Consider the following 24,259-nt stretch of genomic DNA (forward strand, 5'->3'; position numbering starts at 1 on the left):
TTCTGCCAGACCTGTTTCATGATTTTCTTATTTCTTTTTTTAGTATTTTGCTAAATGTGCCAAATAAGTCAATATCCAGCTCTGCATTTGTCTCATATATGGGTGTATTGTCCAACTTTACATTGTTAGATTTACCTGACATTAGGCTCTGTGTGTTTTGTATAAAATACTGCTGAATACAAGTATGATGTTCTGAGAGACTTAACTGTCAATAAAACTAACTTAAACATATGCTTGAAGTAGCTTATCTATAAAATAATATGCAGTTTGGTTTGAGTGTATGCTTAATTGTTTTGAGAAAAAGGAGGGAAGGGTGGATGTTAAAGTGTTATGTGTCTTTATGTGTGTAGAGAGGTCAGAAAACATTTATAGCTCTGGTAAAAAGTGCAATCAACTCTAACATAAAATAGTGTAAACTAGCCCTACATTTTGTCTACATGGGGCGTATTGAACAATCGAACACCGTTAGATTTCTTTTAAGCTAGGCTGTGTGCATATTCTGTATAAAATAATGCTGAAAAACATGAATGTGTATGTGAGTGGGTGACATCTATAAAACTAATTTGAACGTACGCTTATGGTGGTTCATAAGTTGGCTTGAATGAATGCTTATTCGTTTCGGAAAGTAGGGCTGGGAGGGGTTTGTGACTGGGGCTGTGTGTGCAGGCTTTTGGTTTTTTTTTTTTCTTTTATTTCTCTACCCCTTCACCCACTGCCACAATATACATAGGAAAGAACAGGTCTACCTCATACAACTGAGTGGCATGAGCTCCAAAATGAACATTTACTACGGTTCTCCTCTCCCGTATCTTGTGGGCCACAAACAGACTGCTGAGACCGGCTAGACCCCTCTGGAGTGGAGAATTCCTGACTTGCCGTGCCACTGGCTGACCCTACCCCCGACTCCACAACGTTCTCCAGCTTGATGTTTGTCCAGGACTCCGTTCTCGGGCTTGAGTCCCCTGTCCACCGCTTGCAGTCCTGCCAAAGTATCCACAGGGCTCTTGGCGGTGGACGTGAGGTCACCACCAAGGGTAGCATCCAGCTCCTGATAGAAGAGGTAGGTCTTCAGCGCGGGACCAGAGTGACGATTTGCCTCCCTTGTCTTCTGGTACGCCTACCTCAGCTCCTTTATCTTCGCTCAGCACTGCTGCCTCCTCCCGCCCTGTAACCGGACTTTTGATTTGAGCACCATTTAGGGTTGCCAGATCCCCAAAACCAGAAATCCTAAATGGCACCCGGACACAAAAGCCAAAACCTGGACAGGTGGCAACCCTACCAGTCATACAATAAGTACATACTGCAGAACAGGCCCCTCCTTTCATCTCATTAAAAGCTGGGGTGTTCCCGGGTGGTCAGATCTCTCCTTGCCCAGTTTGGCAGTGACATTAGGAGGGTTGTGGAGACTGTTACTCTTTCATGCTGTATGAAGGGGTGTGTGAAGCCCAGTGTTTTCATTTAAAGGCATGGCAAGACATTACACACGGAAGAGCTGTTTTTAAAGGTAGTATGGTTTAGAGGGCTGAGCTATGGGCTGGGATCCGGGAGACCGGAGTTCCATTCCCAGCTCTGCTGCTGGCCTGTTGACTGACCTTGGGTGAGGCTCTCTCTGCCTTGGTTTCCCCATTTGCATAATGGGGATTGAGGCACTACGTGGCTTTGTAAAGCACTTTGCGATGTACAGCTGGCCCCCATCTTTAAGTACTTCAATAGAATAATATATTTCAAGTACAACCAAATCAAACAAGCCTCCTACCCCAAATGTTGTGAGGGGTTTTTAACTTCTCCAGCCCCAAGGTCAGAGTGGACTGTGTCAATCCAATCAAAGACCTATTGTGTAAGCGGTGGAGCAATCAAAGCATCAGACAGACTCTCATGGAAGGGAAAAAGCAGCCACTGTCCAAGGAAGATGAAGCCCACACTATGCAGCTGGTTACTGCTGCCTTCAGCCCACCTTAGCACAGAAAACATCTGGTGCAATGGCTGCTCCCCTGCAAGAGGCATTGTGCTGTTTGACTCTCCTCTGAGAACATCCACAACCATTTCGCTGTGTGCATGAGCTGTTTTTACAACAGAGAATTCATCTCTTCACTGCAGCGTGAGCTGTCGGGGGGGGGAGGGGAGGGGAAGAGATGGCAACTTAAAGCTCTTCTTCACAGGCACATGGTAAAATAAAAACCAAACTTCCTCCCCTACTTTTAACCATGCATGTACAATTCATAACTTCTGAAGCATCCTGGTGGATTCTTCATCTCTGGCAATTTTAAAATCAAGACTGGATTAAAAAAAAAAAAAAAAAGAACGAAAGTTCTGCTGTAGTTCAAACAGGCATTAACTCAGGGAACTTCTTTGGTCTGTGTTATACAGGAGCTCAGGCTGAATGTGGTCTCCTGTACAGGCCTGGGGAAATTGTGCACCACTGCACAGGTGCAGAATTCATGTCCCCAGCAGATTTTTTTTTCCATTGGCAGAAAATACATTTTGCCCGCAAGGTGCTGCAGTTACACCTTTCTCCCACCAGGAGCTGTTATGGCGCCAGAATAGAGGGCAGCCAGCTCAGAGCTGTAGGAGAAGTGGCATTCCTCACAGCAAACTGCCCAAAGGGCCAAGTGAGGAAGCATGCAATATGGGGGGGGGAGGAGAACAGACAGAGCAGGGTACATAGGACTGCTGCGGGGATCACATAGGCTGGGGTTCAGAAGGGCTGGTGGGGGGGGAAGACTGGGGTGAGGGTCTAAGTGGGAGTGGGGGTGCAGGACCACACAGGGACAGGGACTGCATAGGGGCAGGGGTGGCTGAGTGGGGGTGCAGGGTCACACAGGGATGGGGCAGATGTGCCTAACTGAATGGGAGAGGCTAGGGAGTCAGCCAGGGAAGCATGGGGAAGGCTCCCCAACTCTCTAACAATCCCCTCCCCCCAAAAAAAATCTGTTACAAACTTCTCCCACCCACAACCCTCCTGCTTCACTCCCAGGCTACTTCCAGCAATTACTTCCCTCTCTATCAGCTCCTCTGTTACCCCTGACTCCCCCAAGCCTTTGTACTGCTCCTGAGGGGTGCAGGAAATAGGTTTCTGTATTATAGTTTACATGAATTCTTACTCAAAGTTCTGTGTTAATATGCCTAGTAAAAAGAAAAGGAGTACTTGTGGCACATTAGAGACTAACAAATTTATTAGAGCATAAGCTTTCGTGAGCTACAGCTCACTTCATGGGATGCATTTGGCGGAAAAACTTTTTTCTAATAAATTTGTTAGTCTCTAAGGTGCCACAAGTCCTCCTTTTCTTTTTGCGAATACAGACTAACACGGCTGCTACTCTGAAACCTGTCATTATGCCTAGTAAAGAATCTTATTTGTCAAAAAACACCTTCTGAATCTTTTTTGTTCTCTGCATTGTTACAGACATACTTGCTGACAGGAATTTTGAAATAAATTACCAAAATAACTGAAACTAGTGTTCATGCATCTGACGAAGTGGGCTGTAGCTCACGAAAGCTTATGCTCAAATAAATTTGTTAGTCTCTAAGGTGCCACAAGTCCTTTTCTTTTTGCAGATACAGACTAACACAGCTGCTACTCTGAAACCAGTGTGATTATATTGTATTATTTTGACAAATTAAATATGCAGAATTTTAAAATATTGTTTGCAGAATTTTTAGGCGCAGAATTTCCCCAAGAGTAATGGGAAACTCTCTCTGTGCGCCTGCCAGTCACACAGTTCATCAGGCCTCATGGTCAGTTAGGCCCTAGAACACTTTGATTGGTTGCACTTTACATTGGCTTCTCCACCTGCCGTGTGAATGCATCAGCTTTTTTAATAGCAAAGAAACACCTGGTTAGACAGACCTTTGTTACACATTAAGGACGTAGTTCTTCTTCATCACATTTCTATTTAAAGTAGACGGCATGAGCAGTTCCTGAGTCTTCTTTCAATCACACACACTGGGCTGTCCTGCCCCGCCCCTCAGCCCAATTCATGCTCAGAGAGGACTGCAAATCCCACCTCTAGATGTCACCCAAGAGTCACCGACTGGCTGGAACAGAGCTAGGTGCGGGGGAGAAGTTCCTGGCTGGGTCCCATCTAGACGGGGGGAGAGAGAAGGGGTTATCCTGGCTACATCCCAGCAAAGTGAGTGAGTGAGTGTGGGACAGAAAGAGAGACATGGCTGGATCCCACCTACATGAGGGGGAAGGCTCCCTAATGCAGTAGGCTGTGACCATCTGCTCTAAATTCCCTCCACCTGTCCGCTCTTTCCAACACTTGCTCAGCCAAATCCCCTTCCCTGCCCCCCACAGTCTCTCTGCTGGGCATCATGGGGTGCCGCATGAGGTTGGCCAATCTAGCAAAGTGCTTGGCCCAGTCAGCACAGCTGTACTGCTACTCTCGGCTGTGAATGAACCAATGTGATAGCAAGGAGGAGGCCCGTGCAAAGCTCTTGTTGCAGCCAGCAAATCGCAATGTCCTCCCTGCCGCGTGCGTGCACTGGTGCTTGGTGGGTGAATTGTTTTTTTTGATGTTCTTACCAGAATCATCACAGTGGTGCGGCTGCTCCCCGGTGTGTGCGCTGGTGTGTTCTCAGGGTTGAGCTCTGTGCAAAATCCTTGCCACACTCAGCACAGCGATACGGCCGCTCCCCGGTGTGCGTGCGCTGGTGTATTCTCAGGGTTGATGTCTCTGCAAAGCCCTTCCCACAGTCAGCGCAGCGATGCGGCCGCTCCCCAGTGTGCATGCGCTGATGTCTTCTCAGCTCTGAGCGCCGTGCAAAGCCCTTGTCGCAGTCAACACAGCAGTACGGCCACTCCCCGGTGTGTGCGCGCTGGTGCAGTGTCAGTGTGGAAGTACTGCAGAATCCCTTACCACATTGGGCACAACGGTGCGGCCGCTCCCCGGTGTGCGTGCGCTGGTGTGTTCTCAGGCTTGAGCCATCTGCAAAGCCCTTGCCGCAGTCAGCACAACGATACGGCCGCTCCCCAGTGTGCGTGCGCTGGTGTATTCTCATGGCTGAGCTCTGTGCAAAGCCCTTGTCGCAGTGAGCACAGTGGTAGGGCCGCTCCCCGGTGTGTGTGCGCTGATGTATTCTCAGCTTTGAGCTCTCTGCAAAGCCCTTGCCGCAGTCAGCACAGCGATGCGGCCGCTCCCCAGTGTGCGCACGCTGGTGACTTCTCAGGTGTGAGCTCCGTGCAAAGGCCTTGCCGCAGTCAGCACAGCGATGCGGCCGCTCCCCAGTGTGCGTGCGCTGGTGTATTCTTAGGGTTGAGCTCTGTGCAAAGCCCTTGCCGCAGTCAGCACAGTGGTATGGCCGCTCCCCGGTGTGCGTGCGCTGATGTATTCTCAGCTTTGAGCTCTCTGCAAAGCCCCTCCCGCAGTCAGCACAGCGATGCGGCTGCTCCCCGGTGTGCGTACGCTGGTGCAGTTTCAGTGTGGAGGCACTGTGGAATCCCTTACCACAGTGGGCACAACTGTGTGGCCGCTCCCCAGAGTGCGTGCGCTGGTGTATTCTCAGCTTTGAGCTATCTGCAAAGGCTTTGCCGCAGTCAGCACAGTGATGCGGCCGCTCCCCTGTGTGCGCGCGCTGGTGTCTTCTCAGATGTGAGTGCCATGCAAAGACCTTGCCGCAGTCAGAGCAGCGGTGCAGCCACTCCCTGGTGTGCGTGCACTGGTGCTGGTTCAGTGCGGATGAGTTGCTGAACCTCTTGGCGCAATCGATGCAGTGGTGGGGACGCCGGCCCATGCGAAGTCTCTGGTGCGTAGCAAGGTCTGGTCTCTGGCTGAGTTTATCCTGGGGATGGATTGCGTCCTGCGTATGGATCCCTCTGTGGGCTGTGGAATCCTGCTTCCCTGCCGCGCTTTCCCCACATTCAGACTGTGTCCGCGTTCCCCCCAGGATCCCGAGTCCTGCTGGAGAGAGCTCACGGTTAAGGCTACAGGTTTGTCAAGGATGGAAAATGTCACAGATGGAGCGATTTCACCATTTGTCTGTGACTGTTTTTCGGATGGGTGCCACACTGTGCAATGGCAGCTTCTGTCTCACAGAATGACTCTCTCGGGCTACTGAGACCTGTGTGCTGGGTTACAGCGCCATTCAGATTTGCCTCCGCTCCCAGTGATAATGGTAGGGGAGGCAAGCCAAACTACAGTGAATGGCCTTGCCACCCAGATCCTCTCTAGCCCGCACCAACGCCTCTGCACCAGGCTGCAGTCAGGCTTGCAGCACTGGGGGAAGTGCTGGGCTGGTGCCCCATGGGCAGGGTGAAGAGGAGGGCAGGTTTTGTTAAAAATCAGGGAGCAGTCACAGGAAGTTTAGTGACCTGTGACTTTTACTAAATTTTGTGTAATTTTTGATACAAAATGCCATGACAAATCTGCAGCCTGACTCAGGGTGGTTCTACCCTATGTTGTTTGTGCAGCGCCTAGCGCCTGCTCCCTCGTGCGCCATGCACCTCTTCGGTTTTCTTTGATGATTAAACTGTAGCTTGCCCAGGATACAGGCAGTGCCTGGCACAACAGGGCCCTTATCCACAACTAGGGCCTCTAAGTGCTAACAAATAGGGTCCAGGGTTTGTTTCAAATTGATTTTGCTTATATTTCAATCAGAGCTTTTTATTTACATGTGGCTGGTTCTTCACATTCTCGTTTTATACCATGAGGCCTGTTCCACAGCGTTTGTGCTGTTTTAACCATATTGGTTCGAAACTAGCTCATGTGGATACTGTGAGACCGGTCTAAAGCTGCTTAGAACTATGCAGTTTATTCCTGTGGGGGAGTGAGCCCTTTTCAAGGAATTCCTTCTAAAGATGTCATTTACTCTCTGCCTGATGTTTCACTCTTTGTGCAAAACTAAAATTAAACTAAAACCTGCAAGAGGGTAGGGGTTTTTTTGGGGGTGGGAAGTGGGCTGAGGGGATGACAAGGTTTGTGTGATGCAATCAGAAAACCATGTCTTGTTTTACAACCCAATCAGTGACACTGCTGAGCTGGAAGGGGTGAATGGCTGCTACCTGGCAGGCCTTTGATCTACAGACAGTCACAGACTGCCTTCAGGCTGAGGGCTGTGCTAAGCATTGATACTGAAGCAATGTAAGAAAGAACTATTTCATGCCACTTAGAGAGCAGGAGGAGAGGGGATGTAACAAAGGCCATTCCACCCCCTCTCCCTCATACCCAGCCTATACACCAGGGTACTCCAAGTTGTGGCCTGAAGGACGATTTCATCTGGCTACCAAACATGTCCGCTCCCCCAGCAGCAGCTGCCTGGAACATGGGGCAGTTTTAGAGCATTACAGTGAAGTGCTGGAAGTGCCGGAGACCTGCTCTACAAAATGGCATCCTCCGCGTGGTGTTACCTCACACTCATCACATGACTGATCCTGCCCTGCCCTGAGTTGTGCCCAACTTTTTCCTTGTTTGCTGGGGCAGGTTTCTCCAGCCTGAGAAGTCATGTGTGAAGTTAAGCAGCAGAGAGGGGGTGAGGTGGGAACCTGGAGAGGACAGCGCCTTCTCTGCCAAGGGCCAGTGACTTTGGGACGCTCTCCCAGGCTGCAAGCAGGTTTTTGTCCCTATCTGAAGTATTTCTGGATCCAGGTGCCAAGGGCCTTAGGGCACCAGCACATACATCCTGAGTCAGGAGGAGCTGTGGCATGAAGCCCATTTGAAAAATCTCTAGGGCACCCCTGTTCGGTATGATTTTCTGAGATATGGGAAGCCTAGAAGGTGGTATTGTGGTCTATGGACCTGCAGGCGTATCTTTCTACCCAGGTGCTAGTCTGACCCCCCTGCCAGACCCACTGACACACACAGTTGGATTTTTATCCTCACAGCCCCAGTGCCCTTTCCATTACACAACTGGGGAACCTGAGGCATGCTTGAGCTGTAGTGACTCGCTTCTAGAACTGAACCAAGATCTTCTGAATCCTACTGCAATGTCCTACCCACTAGGTAAATGCAGTTCCCATATGCTCCCCCACCACAGAGACCTCTCTCTTTCCCTGAGCATCCCTCAAATCTTCCCCCTCCACACATTGTCCCATATCACTATCCCACCCTCTTCCAACTTCATCACCTCCCCATCTCCAATCCATTTCTCTTTCACAGCTTTGAGGTCCCATCATTTTTAGGTCCCATCCTAGGTCACAGATATCCAATGAGTAGGAAAGAGAGGAATTATGATAATAAGACTCCCTGGCTTAACCAGGAGATCTTCAATGACCTGAAACTCAAAAAAAGAGTTTCTACTTCTGTCATAAATATAAAGGGAAGGGTAAACATCTTTAAAATCCCTCCTGGCCAGAGGAAAAACCCTTTCACCTGTAAAGGGTTAAGAAGCTATGGTAACCTCGCTGGCACCTGACCAAAATGACCAGTGAGGATTCAAGATACTTTCAAAGCTAGAGGGGGGGAGAAACAAAGGGTCAGGTCCTGTCTGTGTGATGCTTTTGCCGGGGACAGAACAGGAATGGAGTCTTAAAACTTAGTAAGTAATCTAGTGTTAGATTCTGTTTTGTTTAAATGGCTGATAAAATAGCTGTCTGAATGGAATGTATATTCCTGTTTTAGTGTCTTTTTGTAACTTAAGGTTTTGCCTAGAAGGATTCTCTATGTTTTGAATCTAATTACCCTGTAAAGTATTTATCATCCTGATTTTACAGAGGTGATTTTTTTTTCTTCTGTTAAAATTCTTCTTTTAAGAACCTGATTGCTTTTCCATTGTTCTTAAGATCCAAGGGTTTGGGTCTGTGTTCACCTATGCAAATTGGTGAGGATTTTTATCAAGCCTTCCCCAGGAAAGGGGGTGTAGGGTTTGGGGAGATTTTTGGGGGGAAAGACATTTCCAAGCAGGCTCTTTCCTTGTTATATATATTTGTTAGACACTTGGTGGTGGCAGCAATAAAGTCCAAATGCAAAAGGTAAAATAGTTGGTACCTTGGGGAAGTTTTAACCTAAGCAGGTAAAAATAAGCTTAGGGAGTTTTTCATGCAGGTCCCCACATCTGTACCCTAGAGTTCAGAGTGGGGAAGGAACCTTGACAACTTCTTGTATGATTAAGTCAAGTTACAAAAGATGAATATTTTAAAAACAAAAAACAAAAAAAATACCACCACAAGCATGTAGGGACAAAATTAGAAAAGCCAAGGCAAAACAAAAAGCTAAACTAGCTATAGATATAAAGGGGAACAAGAACACATTTTACAAATACATGGGAAGCAAGAGGAAGACGAAGGACAGGCTAGGCCCATAACTAAATGAAGAGGGAGAGACAATAAGAGAAAAAGCAGCAACGGCCGAACTGTTAAATGCCTCTTTTGTTTCAGTTTTCACCAAAAAAAGTTAGCAGTAATCAGTCAACTAACATAGTGAACACCAGTGTCAATGGGATAGGATCTGACCCTAAAACAGGAAAGGAAATTGTTATGAATTACTTGGGCCTGGTCCACAGTATGCTATTATGTTGAATTTAAACACGTTAGGTTGAATTGAAACTAAATCCATCTGCACAACCAACCCCATTTTGTCGACTTAAAGACCTCTTAAAATCGATTTCTGTACTCCTCCCTGGCAAGGGGAATAGCGGTAAAATCAACATCACTGGTTAGAATTTGGGGTACTGTGGATGCAATTCGACAGTATTGGCATCCTGGAGCTATCCCAGAATGCTCCATTGTGACCGTTCTGGACAACACTTTCAACTCAGATGCACTAGCCAGGTAGTCAGGAAAAGTCCCGGGAACTTTTGAATTTCATTTCCTGTTTGAGCATCATGGTGAGCTCATCAGTGACCATGCAGAGCTCACCAGCACAGGTGACCATGCAGTCCCAGATGCACAAATGAGCTCCAGCATGGACCTAACGGGAGGTACTGGATCTCATCGCAGTATGGGGAGAAGAATCTGTGCAGGCAGAACTCTGTTCAAAAATCGGAACACCAACATATATGAGAAAATCTCCCAGGGCATGACGGACAGAGGCTACTCCAGGGACACACAGCACTGCCCTGTGAAAATTACGGAGCTCAGGCAAGCCTATCAAAAGACAAAAGAGGCGAACGGTCACTTGAGGTCACAGCCCCATACATGCCGCAACTATGATGAGCTGCATGCAATTCTGGGGAGGGGACGCTACCACTATCCCACCATTATCTGTGGACACCTGCAAGAGGGAAGTCTCACGGAGCAGGGAGGATGATTTTGTGGGGGAGGAAGAGGGCAGTGCACAGGCAGCAAGCGGTGAATCCGTTCTCCCTGGCAGCCAAGAACTGTTCATCACCCTGGAGCCAATACCCTCCACACCCTCCCAACGCGGGCTCCGGGACTATGATGCTAGAGAAGGCACTTCTGGTGAGTGTACCTTTGTAAATACGAGATAGGGTTTAAAAGAAAGTGTGTTTAATGATTCCTTTGTCCTGAAGACTTGGGATGCATTCGTGGTCAGTAAAGCTACTGGAAAAGTCCGTTTACGCTGGGCTGTTCGCGTTTGGCTTAAAGGGCTCAGCCCTGATCAGAGCCACATGGTGGTGGTGGAGGGGGGTCGTATTGCGCATCCGCACGGAAACCGCAGGCCCTCCTTTTAAATGTACCATGAATTGCATGTTTCACTGAGAAAGAGTCTCCCCTTTGGTATCTTTTTAAATTCTACTCTCCCTTTTTCTCCTCCCGCAGGTGCAAATGTTTCCATGCTTCCCCTATCATCTCCATCCCAGAGGCTGTCCCAGATTAGAAGGCAAAAAAAGACGCATTTGGGACTACATGTTTTCAGAGCTTAGGCAGTCCTCCCGCACTGACAGAGCCCAGCTGAATGCATGGAAGCAAACAATGTCAGAGTCCCGGAAAGCGTTCAATGAATGCGATGAGAGGAGGGAGGCGCGCGATGAGAGCAGGCAGGATGCCATGCTCAATTTAATGGGGGAGCAAACTGACACGCTCCGCTGTCTGGTGGATCTGACGCGGGAAAGGCAGCAAGAGCACAGACCACTGCTGCATCCCTTGTATAACCACCCACCCTCCTCCCCAAGTTCCATAGCCTCCTCACCCAGATGCCCAAGAACACAGGGTGGAGGCTCCGGGAACCCATCCACTCCACCCCAGAGGATTGCCCAAGCAGCAGAAGGCTGGCATATCCTAAGAATTGATGTATACTGTGGCCTTGTCCGTCACTCCTCCCACCCCACACCCAGGCTACCTTGTGATTTATCTCCCTGTGTTTTCAATCAACTAATAAAGAATGCACGGTTTTGAAATAATAGTGACTTTATTTCCTCTGTAAGCGGTGATCGAAGGGGTGAGGGCGGTTGGTTTACAGGAATTAGAGTCAAAAAAAGGGCCGGGTTTGCATCAAGGAGAAACAAACACAACTGTCACACCGTAGCCTGGCCAGTCATAAAACTGGTTTTCAAAGCTTCTCTGATGTGCAGCACGCCCAGCTGTGCTCTTCTAATCGCCATGGTGTCTGGCTGCGTGAAATTGGCCACCAGGTGATTTGCCTCAACCTCCCACCCCACCATAAACGTCTCCCCCTTACTCTCTCAGATAATGTGGAGCACACAGCAAGCAGCAATTACAACTGGAATATTGGTTTCGCTGAGGTCTAACCTAGTCAGCAAACAGTGCCAGCGCGCTTTTAAACGTCCAAATGCACATTCTACCACCATTCTGCACTTGCTCAGCCTATAGTTGAATGGCTCCTTACTACTGTCCAGGGTGCCTGTGTATGGCTTCATGAGCCATGGCATTAAGGGGTAGGCTGGGTCCCCGAGGATAATGATAGGCATTTCAACATCCCCAACAGTAATTTTCTGGTCTGGGAAGTAAGTTCCTTCCTGCAGCTGTTCAAACAGAGCAGAGTTCCTGAAGACACAAGCGTCATGCATCTTTCCCAGCCATCCCACGTTGATGTCGGTGAAAGGTCCCTTGTGATCCACCAGTGCTTGCAGCACCATTGAGAAGTACCCCTTGCAATTTACTTAGTGGATGCCCTGGTGGTCTGGTATCAAGATAGGGATATGCGTTCTGTCTATTGCCCCACCAGTTAGGGAACCCCATTGCAGCAAAGCTATCCACAATGGTCTGCACGTTTCCCAGAGTCACTAACCTTGACAGCAGCAGGTCAGTGATTGCGTTGGCTACTTGCAACACAGCAGCCCCACAGTAGATTTGCCCACTCCAAATTGATTCCCGACTTTCAGGCGTTGCAAGCTTCCACAGGGCTATCGCCACTTGTTTCTCAACTGTGAGGGCTGCTCTCATTTTGGTATCTTTGCACTTCGGGGCAGGGGACAGCAAGTCACAAAGTTCAAGGAAAGTGGCATTACACATGCAAAAGTTTCACAGCCACTGGGAATCATCCCATCCCTGCCACACTATACAGTCCCACCAGTCTGCTTGTTTCCCAGGCCCAGAATCAGCATACCACGGCATGAACCTGGCCCAATGCTACCATGATATCCCAATTGCCACATCCCATGCTTCCAGGAACGTCTGAGTCCATGTCCTCATCACTATCGTCATCGCGCTGTCATTGCTTCCTTGCCCGGTTTTGCAGATTCTGCACGATAATGTGCGAGGTGTTTACAATGGTCACAACTGCAGTGGTGAACTGAACAGGCTCCATGCTTGCCGTGCTATGGCGTCCCGCCGGATAATCCAGGAAAAAAGGCGCAAAACGATTGTTTGCTGTTGCTTTCACGGAGGGAGGGGAGAATGACTACATGTACCCAAAACCACCTTGCTCAGCCTATAGTTGAAATGCTCCTTACTACTGTCCAGGCTTCATGAGCCATGGGAGCAAGGGGTAGGGCAGGGGTATGTGCGACCGCATTGTGCTGCCGTCTGGGAGAGCAGCCTGAGGCAGAAGCCTCCAGCTCGCAGGAGAGCAGAGTTGCAGCAGAAGTGGTGGAGCCGTAACCATTTACAAGGACGGCTATCAATCCTATTGCACCGTCTGCTAGGGAAAAAAGGCACGAAACAATTGTCTGCCATTGCTTTCACGGAGGGAGGGGTGACTGATGACATGCACCCAAAACCACCCGCAACAATGTTTTTGCCCCATCAGGCATTGGGAGCTTAACCCAGAATTCTAATGGGTGGCGGAAACTGCGGGAACTGTGGGATAGTTACCCAAAGTGCACTGCTCCGAGAGTCAATGCTAGCCATGGTACTTTGGATGCCCTCTGCCAACTTAACGCACTTAGTGGGGGGACACACAATCGACTGTATAAAATCTCTTCTGAAAAATCAACTTCTATAAATTCGACCTAATTTCGTACTGTAGACATACCCTTGGACAAGATAGATGTCTTCAAGTTGGCAGGGCCTGATGAAATACATCTTAGAATACTTAAGGAACTGGATGAAGAGATCTCTGAGCCATTAGCGATTATCTCTGAGAACTTGTGGAGGATCATAGAGAGAACCGAGGACTGGAAAAGGGCAAATATAGTACCCAGCTATAGAAAGGGGATAAGAACAACTCAGGCAATTATAGACCAATCAGCTTAACTTCAGTACCCAGAAAGATAACGGAGGAAGTAATCAAACATTGTATTTGTGAGCACCTAGAACAGGGGTCTCAAACTCAATTTACCTTACGGCCAGAGTACCAGTCCTCAAATCCTCCCAGTGAGCCAATAATGTCAGTCATGCCGCTCAGAACCTGCCCCCCAAAGGCTCTAGGAGGGAGTTTGGGTGCAGAAGGGATGAGAGGTTGGGCTCTAGGAGGGAGTTTGGGTGCAGAAGGGATGAGAGGTTGGGCTCTGGGATGGAGTTTGGATGCTGGGTGCAGGCTCTGGGCTGGGGCCGGGGGTGCAGGCTCTGGGAGGGAATTTGGGGACTGGAGGGGATGGAGGGGTGCGGCGCTTACCTGGGGCTCCAAGGCGGGGGGCCTCCGCGCGCTGCTGCCCCAAGGCACCCCCGGAGCTTCCCATTGGCCACATGGGCACTCAGGGTAGGGACAGCGCAGAGGCATAGCCCCACCCCAGGGCCACGGGGAGGGACTGGCAGATGCGTGGAGTGAGCAGGCAGACACCGCTCAGCCCTGCTGCACTGCCGGGGCCCTGGGCCATTGTAAGTTGCAGGGTGGGGGGGGAGGAGGGAGAACACACCTGGGGGGTGGCAGGTGGGGCCAAGGGAGAGACCAGGCCCCAAAACTGCTGGAGCCCCACAGGCCACATAGTTGAGACCCCTGACCTAGAAGGAAATAAAGTAGTAAGTAACAGTCTGCATGGATTTGTCAAGAACAAATTATGTCTAACCAACCTAATATCCTTATGAATGATTCAAAAGTTGGGTGGGATTGCAAGGACATTAAAGGACTGGATTAGAATTTAAAGTGACCTTGACAAACTGGAGAAACGGTCAGAACTGAAATGACTGCTTAGGAAGGAGTACTGCAGAAAACCACCTGGGGTTACAGTGGATCACAAATTAAATATGAGTCAATGTAATACTGTTGAAAAGAAAAAAAGCAAATATAATTCTGGGATGTATTAGCAGGAGTGTTGCAAGCAAGATGTGAGAAGTAATTCTTCTACTCTTCTCAGCACTGGTAAGGTCTCAACTGGACTACTGTATACAGTTCTGGGCCCCGCACTTCAGAAAGGATGTAGACAAACTGGACGGAGTCAGAGAAGAGCAATGAGAATGATTAAAGAGCTAGAAAACATGACCTACGAGGAAAGATTGAAAAAATTGGATTTGTTAAGTCTGGCGAAGGAAAGACTGAGGGGGGCTTAACAAGAGTCTTCAAGTACATAAAAGGTTGTTTACAAAGTAGAGGGTGATAAATTGTTTTCCTTATCCACTGAGGCCAGGATAAGAAGTAATGGGCTTAAATTGCAGCAAGGGAGATTTAGGGTAGATATTAGGAAAAACTTCCAAACTCTAAGTGTAGTTAAGCACTGGAACAAATTACCTGTGATGGTTGTGGAATCTCCATCATGGGAGGCCTTTAAGAGCAGGTTAGACAAACACCTGGACTAGACAATACATAATCCTGTCTCTAGTAGAGGAGACTGGACTAGATGACCTACTGAGATCCCTTCTAGTCCTACATTTCTATAATTTCTAGGATTCATAGATATCAAAGCCAGACAGCCTCACTGTGCCCATCCAGCCTGGCTTCCTGCCTATCACAGCCAGGGAAACTCCCACAGTGATTCCTGCCTCCTACCCAGTAACTCCTTTCCCCCCAAAATAAATATTGGCCCCTGATTCCCAGCCTCCATTTGTCCTCTTCAGTTCTTAGGCAATGGATTTCACTCTGTCTTTGCCTTCTAGATTAAGGCGCCATCCACTAGCAAGTGCGTAAATCAGAAGGGACTGGATTATAACGACTCACCTCGAAGTGGGCTCTCCGGCACGGAGCTTTCCCTGGAGTCCTCAGCATCCTGAATCCAGAGCTCTGCCTCCCCTACCTCTATCTGGTGGATTAAGTCTGGTGTGGAACCTGAACAGCCTGTTTGGGGGGGAATGAATCAGTTTTATTACTGAAGTTTTGGGGGTAGGGACACATTTATATGTCAGTGCAACCAAGCACAGTAGGGCCCCGATCTCGGTCACTGTTTGTCTGTGCAGCACCGGGCGCAACAAGGCCTCAATCTCGGACACTGCCTGAGAGGAAAGCGCAGGAGATTTCAAGCAGGAGAATAAAGAAATAAAACTTCCATAAAAGGAGATTTCGTCCCGTCTCCCGCCAGGCAAGTTCAGTTCATACCCTGAAGCAGTAACGTCTATGACCCTTCTCAATTTGCTTTGGGGCTGAGTCATGGCAGGTGTCACTGTTATACAGACCTACCATTTTTTTTTGCTTAGGGTGCAAGAATTGTGCAAATGTACGGTTAAGATTATGATGTTCATTCTTTCTGGGGAGATGGGGAGTTGTTTTCTTCCTGCCTTATTAGTCTTATTTGCTCAGGTGCTGTTTGCAACCAGCCCTGTGCCAGGACTGAGGTAGGGAAACAAGTTACACTAAGACTAGCCCCAGGCTCTGCAGCCTTGATTTCTTCTTTAACAGGAAGCGGAATTGAAAGAGGCTGACGTTTGCAACTGCTTGGGCACATGGTGGCACCTGGCAGGTGAGACAAGGGAACCCAGACATTTCACAGCTTTGAGTAAAGATAAATTGGTCCTTACCCAGGGAAACAAGGGCCCGGTAATTCCTCAGCATCTGGTCCCGGTACAGCTGCTTCTCTGGCCGGGATAAGAGCTCCCACTCCTCCCGGGTGAAATACAGAGCCACGTCCTCAAACGCCACCCGGAGCTGCTGGCACAAGCGTTACACACTCAGCCCCTTCCGCCCCAGCCCCAGCCCCAGCCCCAGCCCGGGGGCTCAGCAGGGGACGCGGTTTCTAGGGGAGCGACTCCCAGGAAGCCCCAGCCCAGCAGCTGTGAGCCAGGGAGACCCCCCCGCACAGCCCCCCCGGGACTCGGGCCCTGCTGGCCGGGGACAGGAGTCGCCCTCGGCTCCCCACGGGGCTCTGGGGCGGGGCGCTGGGAAGGGCCCGAGTCCCGGGGCAGGGAACAGGCCCCGCCCCCCGGCCGGAGGCCCCGCCCCCGCCTGCTGCTCAGCCCCGCCCCCGCCCCGGGCGCCTCGGGGCTCCTCGGCCCGGCCGGGGCCTCGCTCGGGGGAAGGGGCCGCGCCCGGCTCCGCGTGTCCGCCCGGCCAGGGGCCCCCAGAGCCGCTCCCCGGCCCCCGCGCTCCGGCTGCTGCAGCCCCCAGCCCCGGGGTCACTAGCGCGGGAGGGACCCGGGCCCCGGCCCCCCTCGGCCCCCCGCCGGGACCAGCCCGTGCCCGGCCGGGGAGTCCCCGCCCCGCGTCCTACCCGCGCCGGCCCCGCTGCCGCCATCGCCGGCCCCGGCCCCGGCCCCGGCCGCTTCCTCCGCCCGGGCAGCGACTTCCCGCCCCGCGGCTGCCGCCTCCCGCCCGGCCCCGCGCCTGCGCCGCCAGCTCCAGCAGCCGGGGGGGTGCCCAGCACAGGGACCTTCCGGCCCCGCCCCCCGGACTCCTGGGTCCTGAGTCCGGCCGAGGGGGCGCTCGCGGCACCTGTTCCCCCGGGCTGTGAGTGGGGCCCCGCTGCGCCGTGGGGAGCGGGGAGCCCGGACGCCTGGGTCCTCCCCCGGCTCTGGGAGGGGAGCGGGGACTAGTGGGCACGAGCGGGCCCCGGCCAGGCTGCGCAGCGTGGGAGTGTCGCAGTAACACCCGGGTCGGGCTGTGTTTGTTGCTTGGCTGTGGGAGGTTGGTCATGTCGTGTGTGTCACAGTAAGACAAGGGTCTGGCTGTGTGATGTTGGCGTGTGTGTTACTTACGGGGATCACAGCCCGGGGTGTGATCCCCTGTAATGTGTGTGTTAGACAACTGTGTGCGAGTTAGAGGAGGGTGGTGTGTATATGAGTGTTACAGGAGCTCACACGTGGCTGTAGTGTGTATGTGTGTTTCAGGAGTTCACACCCATATCACTGCCCAGTGCCATGGGGAGGGCAGGTGCCCCACACAGATGCCGTGTTCTGGCCTCGGTGTTAGCACTGAAGCAGCTGCCCCTGCTCATCATGCCGGGCCCTGCACACCGCAGATGCCACACCACCGCTCACAACATATGGTCCATGGTGAAACACATCAAGGGCCCGCGGGACGCCAAGCACAACCCGCTCTTCCAGAAGCTTGTCATGCTCCTGCCCTTTGCCTGCAAAAGGTATGGGGAGGAAGGGATGGATCCTGTGACTGTGTGACACAACCCCAGCCAGAGGGAGTGCTACGGAGCCCTGCCAGCTTCCCAATAACCGCTAACAATGGCTGGAGAGGAGAAGGGCCCTGGAACAGGTAGTTTGGGGCAAGGAGGGTCACCAGGGGCCTCAGGACTCCGGGGTCCCATCGCCGCTCTGCAAGGGGATAGTGGGTTATAGAAGAGAGCTCAAAGTCAGGACACCTTGATTCTATCCCTGGCTCTTGGAGGGGAGTGGATCGTGGTGGGTTGAAGCAGAGGGGGCTCGGAGTCAGGATTGCCCTTGAGTGGAGTCCCAGCTGTATCTCCCTTGTGACGCTCCATCTCTGTGCATTGCAGCAGGGGGACCCAAGCTTGATTTCAACACTAACCTGGCAAACATCACTGAGCAGGGCCAGAGCATGGTCTTGACGAAAGCATCCACTGAGGTGGCCATCAAAGGAAGGGTTCATAGCTGCGTCCTGTCAGCCAGGCTCATGGGCTGCAGCCTTTTTGAATTCTCTGGGTCAGGACCGACCATGCCAAGGTGTTACAGGTGTCACCCTGGCTGCGGCAGTTCGTGGATGGAATGGATGAGGATGAGCTGTTTTTCAGGATTTGCTGACTCGTGATCTGAGGACCGTGCTAATGCCACTGCGATCAGCTGCCTCTGTGACGGACAGCATTGTGGTGACGTCACGCAGTTCATTTTAAAGGTTCTGTGACGGGAAAACCTGAGGTAGACTGTCAGTTACAGAACCAGTCCAGAGTGGCCTGTTAGCTGCCCTTTCCCGCTAAAGTTCAGAAAGGGCAAAACCACCACCACCAAGCTGAAACAAGATGGAGTCTTGTTGCTTGTGGCAAAGAGACGCCATATTAAATGTCTGACCCCATATTGGATAATCACCATTTTAGTGATTATGAGGGGATAACATCATAAAACCTCATTAAAACACTATAAAATTACAAGATACAAATATATTAACACTTTTAACGGGGCATTCGCAGCCTTGAACGAAGGAGAGAGGCTGGGCTTGTAGTTATGGTGCTGGGCTGGACTACAGGACTCGTGGTTTCTATTCCTAGTTCTGCCACTTGATCCCTCTCTGACCTCGAGCAAATCACTCAGGTCAATGGTTCTCAACCAGGGGTACACATACCCCTGGGGGTATGCTGAGGGGGTACACCAGGCAGTACACCATCTCATCTAGAGAGTGTCCTAGTTTTACAACAGGAACAAAAAAAGCACTTGCAAAGTCAGTACAAACTAAACTTTCATACTGACAATGACTTGTTTATACTACACACTGGATTATAAGTACAATATTTATATTGCAATTGATTTATTTTATAATTATATGATAACGAGAAAGTAAGCAATTTGTCAGTACTAGTATGCTGGGAGACTTTTGTATTTTTATGTCTGATTTTGTAAGCAAGTAGTTTTTAAGTGAGGTGAAACTTTAGCATACGCAAAAGAAATCACACTGCTGAAAGGGGTACAGTAGTCCGGAAAGGTTGAGAGCCACTGGCTATTCCCTATGACTTAACTCAGACTGGATCAGAGCGGAGGCCTCATTTGTTTGATCAGTAATCTAATCTAATATAGTTCAAGTAGACACCAGACAGCATTTTGTTTTTATTAGTCTTCTAACCATTTCTGACTGTAATGCCTCATTGCTGTACTCACTTAAAAATCTCTCTTTGTCATTAATAAACTTCATTCATGGTTTCATCAATTCTGAAGCACTTAAAGGAGAGGAAAGTGATCAGGAACAGTCAGCATGGATTCACAAAGGGCAAGTCATGCTGATTAACCTAATTGCCTTCTGTGATGAGATAACTGGCTCTGTGGATCAGGGGAAAGCAGTGGACGTGTTATTCCTTGACTTTAGCAAAGCTTTTGATACAGTCTCCCACAGTATTCTTGCCAGCAAGTTAAAGAAGTATGGGCTGGATGAATGGACTATAAGGTGGATAGAAAGCTGGCTAGATTGTCGGGCTCAACGGGTAGTGATCAATGGCTCCATGTCTAGTTGGCAGCCGGTATCAAGCAAAGTGCCCCGAGGGTCGGTCCTGGGGCCAGTTTTGTTCAATATCTTCATTAATGATCTGGAGGAGGGCGTGGATTGCACCCTCAGCAAGTTTGCAGATGACACTAAACTGGGAGGATTGGTAGATACGCTGGAGGGTAGGGATAGGATATGGAGGGTAGGGATAGGATACAGAGGGACCTAGACAAATTAGAGGATTGGGCCAAAAGAAATCAGATGAGGTTCAACAAAGATAAGTGCAGAGTTCTGCACTTAGAATGGAAGAATCCCATGCACCGCTACAGACTAGGGACCGAATAGTTAGGCAGCAGTTCTGCAGAAAAGGACCTAGGGGTTACAGTGATGAGAAGCTGGATACGAGTCAACAGTGTGCCCTTGTTGCTAAGAAGGCTAACAGCATTTGGGGTTGTATAAGTAGGGGCATTTCCAGCATGATCATTCCCGTCTATTCAGCATTGGTGAGGTCTCATCTGGAGTACTGTGCCCAGTTTTGGGCCCCACACTGCAAGAAGGATGTGGATAAATTGGAAAGAGTCCAGTGGAGGGCAACAAAAATGATTAGGGGACTGGAGGAAAGGCTGAGGGAACTGGGATTGTTTAGTCTGCAGAAGAGAAGAATGAGGGGGGATTTGATAGCTGCTTTTAACTAGTTGAAAGAGGGTTCCAAAGAGGATGGATGTAGACTGTTCTCAGCGGTAGCAGATGAGAGTACAAGGAGTAAGAGTCTCAAGTTGCAGAGCGAGAGGTTAGGTTGGATATAAGGAAAAACTTTTTTACTAGGAGGGTGATGAAGCACTGGAATGGGTTACCGAGGGTGGTGGTGGAATCTCCTTCCTTTGAGGTTTTTAAGGTCAGGCTTGACAAAGCCCTGACTGGGATGATTTAGTTGGGGTTGGTCCTGCTTTGAGCAGGAGGTTGGACTAGATGACCTCCTGAGGTCTCTTCCAACCCTGATATTCTGCAGATGGGCTCCTAGGAAAACCAATAGGTCTTTTAAGATTCTAATGTTCCCCTTCTGACTTCCAAGCCAGCCCTCCCCCCACATCATGGAGACCTGGGTCCCCACACACCCTGCCCTGTGAGGGGGCTTCGTAGGGCCCCAGAATAGCCCTGCCAGTCGCCTCTGCGCCTCATACATTTTAGTCGCCCAGAGGATGTTAACTCACATACGAAGCAGTTAGCTTAACACAACCATGTTGTCGGTTTATTATCCAGTATGTAAATATGGTTTATTAACCAATATGTAAATATGCAAAATGATTTTTTTTCTACATATCCATTGGAGCTGGCATGGAGGTGACTTCTCTAGCTCAGCTTCGCCGTTGCAGTGACTGGTTCTAGAGACAGAGAGGGAGTTCATTCCAGTTTTTCACTCAAGGTGCTGTGACAGCCAGACGCCTGTTCTCTGGGTGGATTTCTCAGCGGTTGCCCAAGACCGGACTCGAACAGACAGAGTTAATAGGATGCTTATTAATAGGGTAACTCAAGTTGTTACCCAGCAGGTGGTGGTCTCCCTGATGCTGGTCCCACTCACATCTCCTTCATGCAGACATTTTGACTTGAGGAAACTACATACTGATCAACATGGGACATTTTATACCATTTCTGTTAGACGGTGCTGCTGCTTAAATGGTTAACCGTATAAATGACATATTTTACTTGTTTAAACTGTTGAGAAGTGTTCCTGCCTTTGACACTCAGATAGTGATCACTTAAGATGAGCCATCACCAGCAGCACTCTCCTTACAGTGTGTATGATAAAACCCATTGTTTCATGTTCTCTGTGTGTGTATATCAATCTCCCCTCTGTATTTTCCACCAAATGCATCTGATGAAGTGAGCTGTAACTCACAAAAGCTTATGCTCAAATAAATTTGTTAGTCTCTAAGGTGCCACAAATACTCCTTTTCTTTTTGCGAATACAGACTAACACGGCTGCTACTTTGTAAACTTTCATACTGACAATCACTTGTTTATACCGCTCTATAATACACTGAAATATAAGTACAATGTTTTATACTGAAGTTGATTTATTTTATAATTATGTGGTAAAAATGAGAAAATAAGTATTTTTTTCAGTACTAGTGTGATGGGACACTTTTGTATTTTTATGTCTGATTTTCTAAGCATATCGTTTTTAAGTGAGGTAAAACTTGGGCATATTAACGTTTTTAAGTGAGGTGAAACTTGTGCTATGAATGTTACAAAGTTTAATAGGATCACTTTCTAGTGACAAATCAGACTGCTGAAAGGGGTACAATAGTCTGGAAAGGTTGAGAACCACTGATGGGTCATTACCTGTCAAGCAGCCATTCTTTGGCAAGAAAAGGAGGGCAGGGACAAACAGATCTTCATTTTAGCAAAGAAATACCATGAAGTCTCCTTCCTTCACCAGTCCACCTGTCTGTTGGTCTTACCTGCAAATGCTTTCCAAAGAGGAACAGAAAGTATAAAAAGGAGGGGCAAACACCCCAAGACACCACTCTTCCCTCCCCCTGCCCATCTCATTCTCTGCATCTGAGTAGACAAAGGAAACAGCGATTTGACTCTAGAGGAGAGGTCCTGACCTAAATTGATTGGTCAGTAATCTAATCTAATATAGCTCAAGAAGGCACAAGACAGTGTTTTATTTTTATTATTCTTGTAACCATTTCTGACTGTTATGCCTCATTGCTTGTACTCACTTAAAATCTCTCTGTCATTAATAAACTTGATTCATGGTTTCATCTAACCCAGTGTGTTTAACTAAAGTGTCAGAGTAACTTTGTTAATGGAAATGAGCTGGTGTGTGTTATTCCCTTTAAAGGAATAACAAGTTTAGCATTTCTCGACTGCCTGGGAGAGGGTTGGACATGACAGAACATACATTTCTGATGGAATATCTGGGATTGGGGGTGTGTTGTGGTCACATTGCGATAATTCAGGCTGGTGAGAACAGTGGTGGTGTGGCTGGCTGACTGCAGAAGGAAGCTTGGGCAAATCTGGGGGTGGGGGGAGCCCGCAGGAAGCTGGACCGGCCAGGGGCAATGTGAGGATGGCTGGGGAGCCTGGGGGAGGCATCATGGGCCAGAGTAGATAGCTGGGGAGATGGGAGGAAGCAGCAGGGAATCAGGATGATGGGAATGTGCATGGGGAAGACAGAAGGGGTAAGAGAGGATTGCCAGGGCCTGGGTGGGGGAGTGGGGCCAAGGCAATGGAGAGGTGGGTAAGGAGCCAGCGGGGGCCAGGGGAATGGGAAGATGAGAGGAATACAAGGGCAGTTCCCCTAAAACTGACAATATTTTTATTTCATTTTTTCTTAAGGCCCTCACCCAGCAGAGTACATGAATGTACTTAAATCCAAGCACCTGAGCAGTTCCATTGATTTCAGTGGGACTGCTCACATGCTTATAATTGACCATACGCTTAAGAGCTTTCTGGATTAGGGCCTTAATGCTAGAATATATTATAAGGAGTAATAATTAAGAACTGGAAAGTCACACAATTCAACTTTGTAACGTTAAGAGCACAAGTGGGTCAGTTGTGAAGCTTTGATCCAAATTCAAGATCCTAATCTTCAGATCCAAACCCAAGTCACTTCACAAGAGTGTTGGGATTTGAGTTCTGAAATAGGCCACCATAAAAAGAAACCTGAGCTGTGAAGTTGAAATCTGCACATACATCTGATTTTCCTCATGTTTCTGAGTGGTCTGGATTCTGTGTCCTAGTTTGGGGTCCATCTCTAGTTAAAAGTGAACTGTAAAGAGAAAATGGAATTATAGGCAAGCTCAGACAGGTGACTGGAACGTCCCTGCTCTCTGGGCTGGACACAGGAGATTGAGCATAGAAATCTGTTTTAATTTATGTTCCAAAAATTCTTTCAAACCACTCCCCTCCTGCCACAATACTTGTTTTTCCAGCTTTGCTACTGATGCTCCATGTTCAGCATTCTGTGATACTTTAGATACCAGAAGAGACACATCATAGTCCCTAGGGTTAGCATGAGATTTCTGATACTTGTGATGCCCAAGAGTGCCAAGCTTTCCTTGTAAATCCAGCAGAGAGAGTGGGTTCAAATGCAGAGGGGAAATGATTGTATATGGTTAAATTAGAACTGATTCCTGACATAATTATTGGGTGCTTATATTATCACAAGAGCCCCAAACGATCATATCAAAGGTTTAGTTTGCAAATATCTCTGTTCTTCAAATTGATACAGTGCATCACTGCAACCCAGAGCTACTTCAGGTGTAGCTCTCTTTTAGAACAGTCTCCGTCTGCTATTACATAGTTTCATAAAACATGACGGTGACACTATGCCCCATATTCTTCATAGCAATATTGTTATTACATGATTATAGCATAACTAAAATGTATTTTATGCAAGATGGGTTATGTGAGGTCTCACTGGAAAGGTTATGATTACTGGATATGATTATCCTATTTGTAACCATGTCTCATTTCGGTATCTGAAGTTAGGAATATTGACTATGAATCAATTACAAATGGGTTTTCACCTGGGGAACGCTCACCAGACAATG

At 49.0% G+C, this 24,259-nt stretch overlaps 1 pseudogene; it reads right to left on the minus strand.

The window, feature by feature from the left end:
• The window catches only part of LOC119856890, a 65,834-nt pseudogene that overhangs the window by 27,464 nt on the left and 14,111 nt on the right, over nt 1-24,259 (minus strand).

Source organism: Dermochelys coriacea, chromosome 6 (assembly GCF_009764565.3).
Source record: "Dermochelys coriacea isolate rDerCor1 chromosome 6, rDerCor1.pri.v4, whole genome shotgun sequence".
NCBI lineage: Eukaryota > Metazoa > Chordata > Testudines > Dermochelyidae > Dermochelys > Dermochelys coriacea.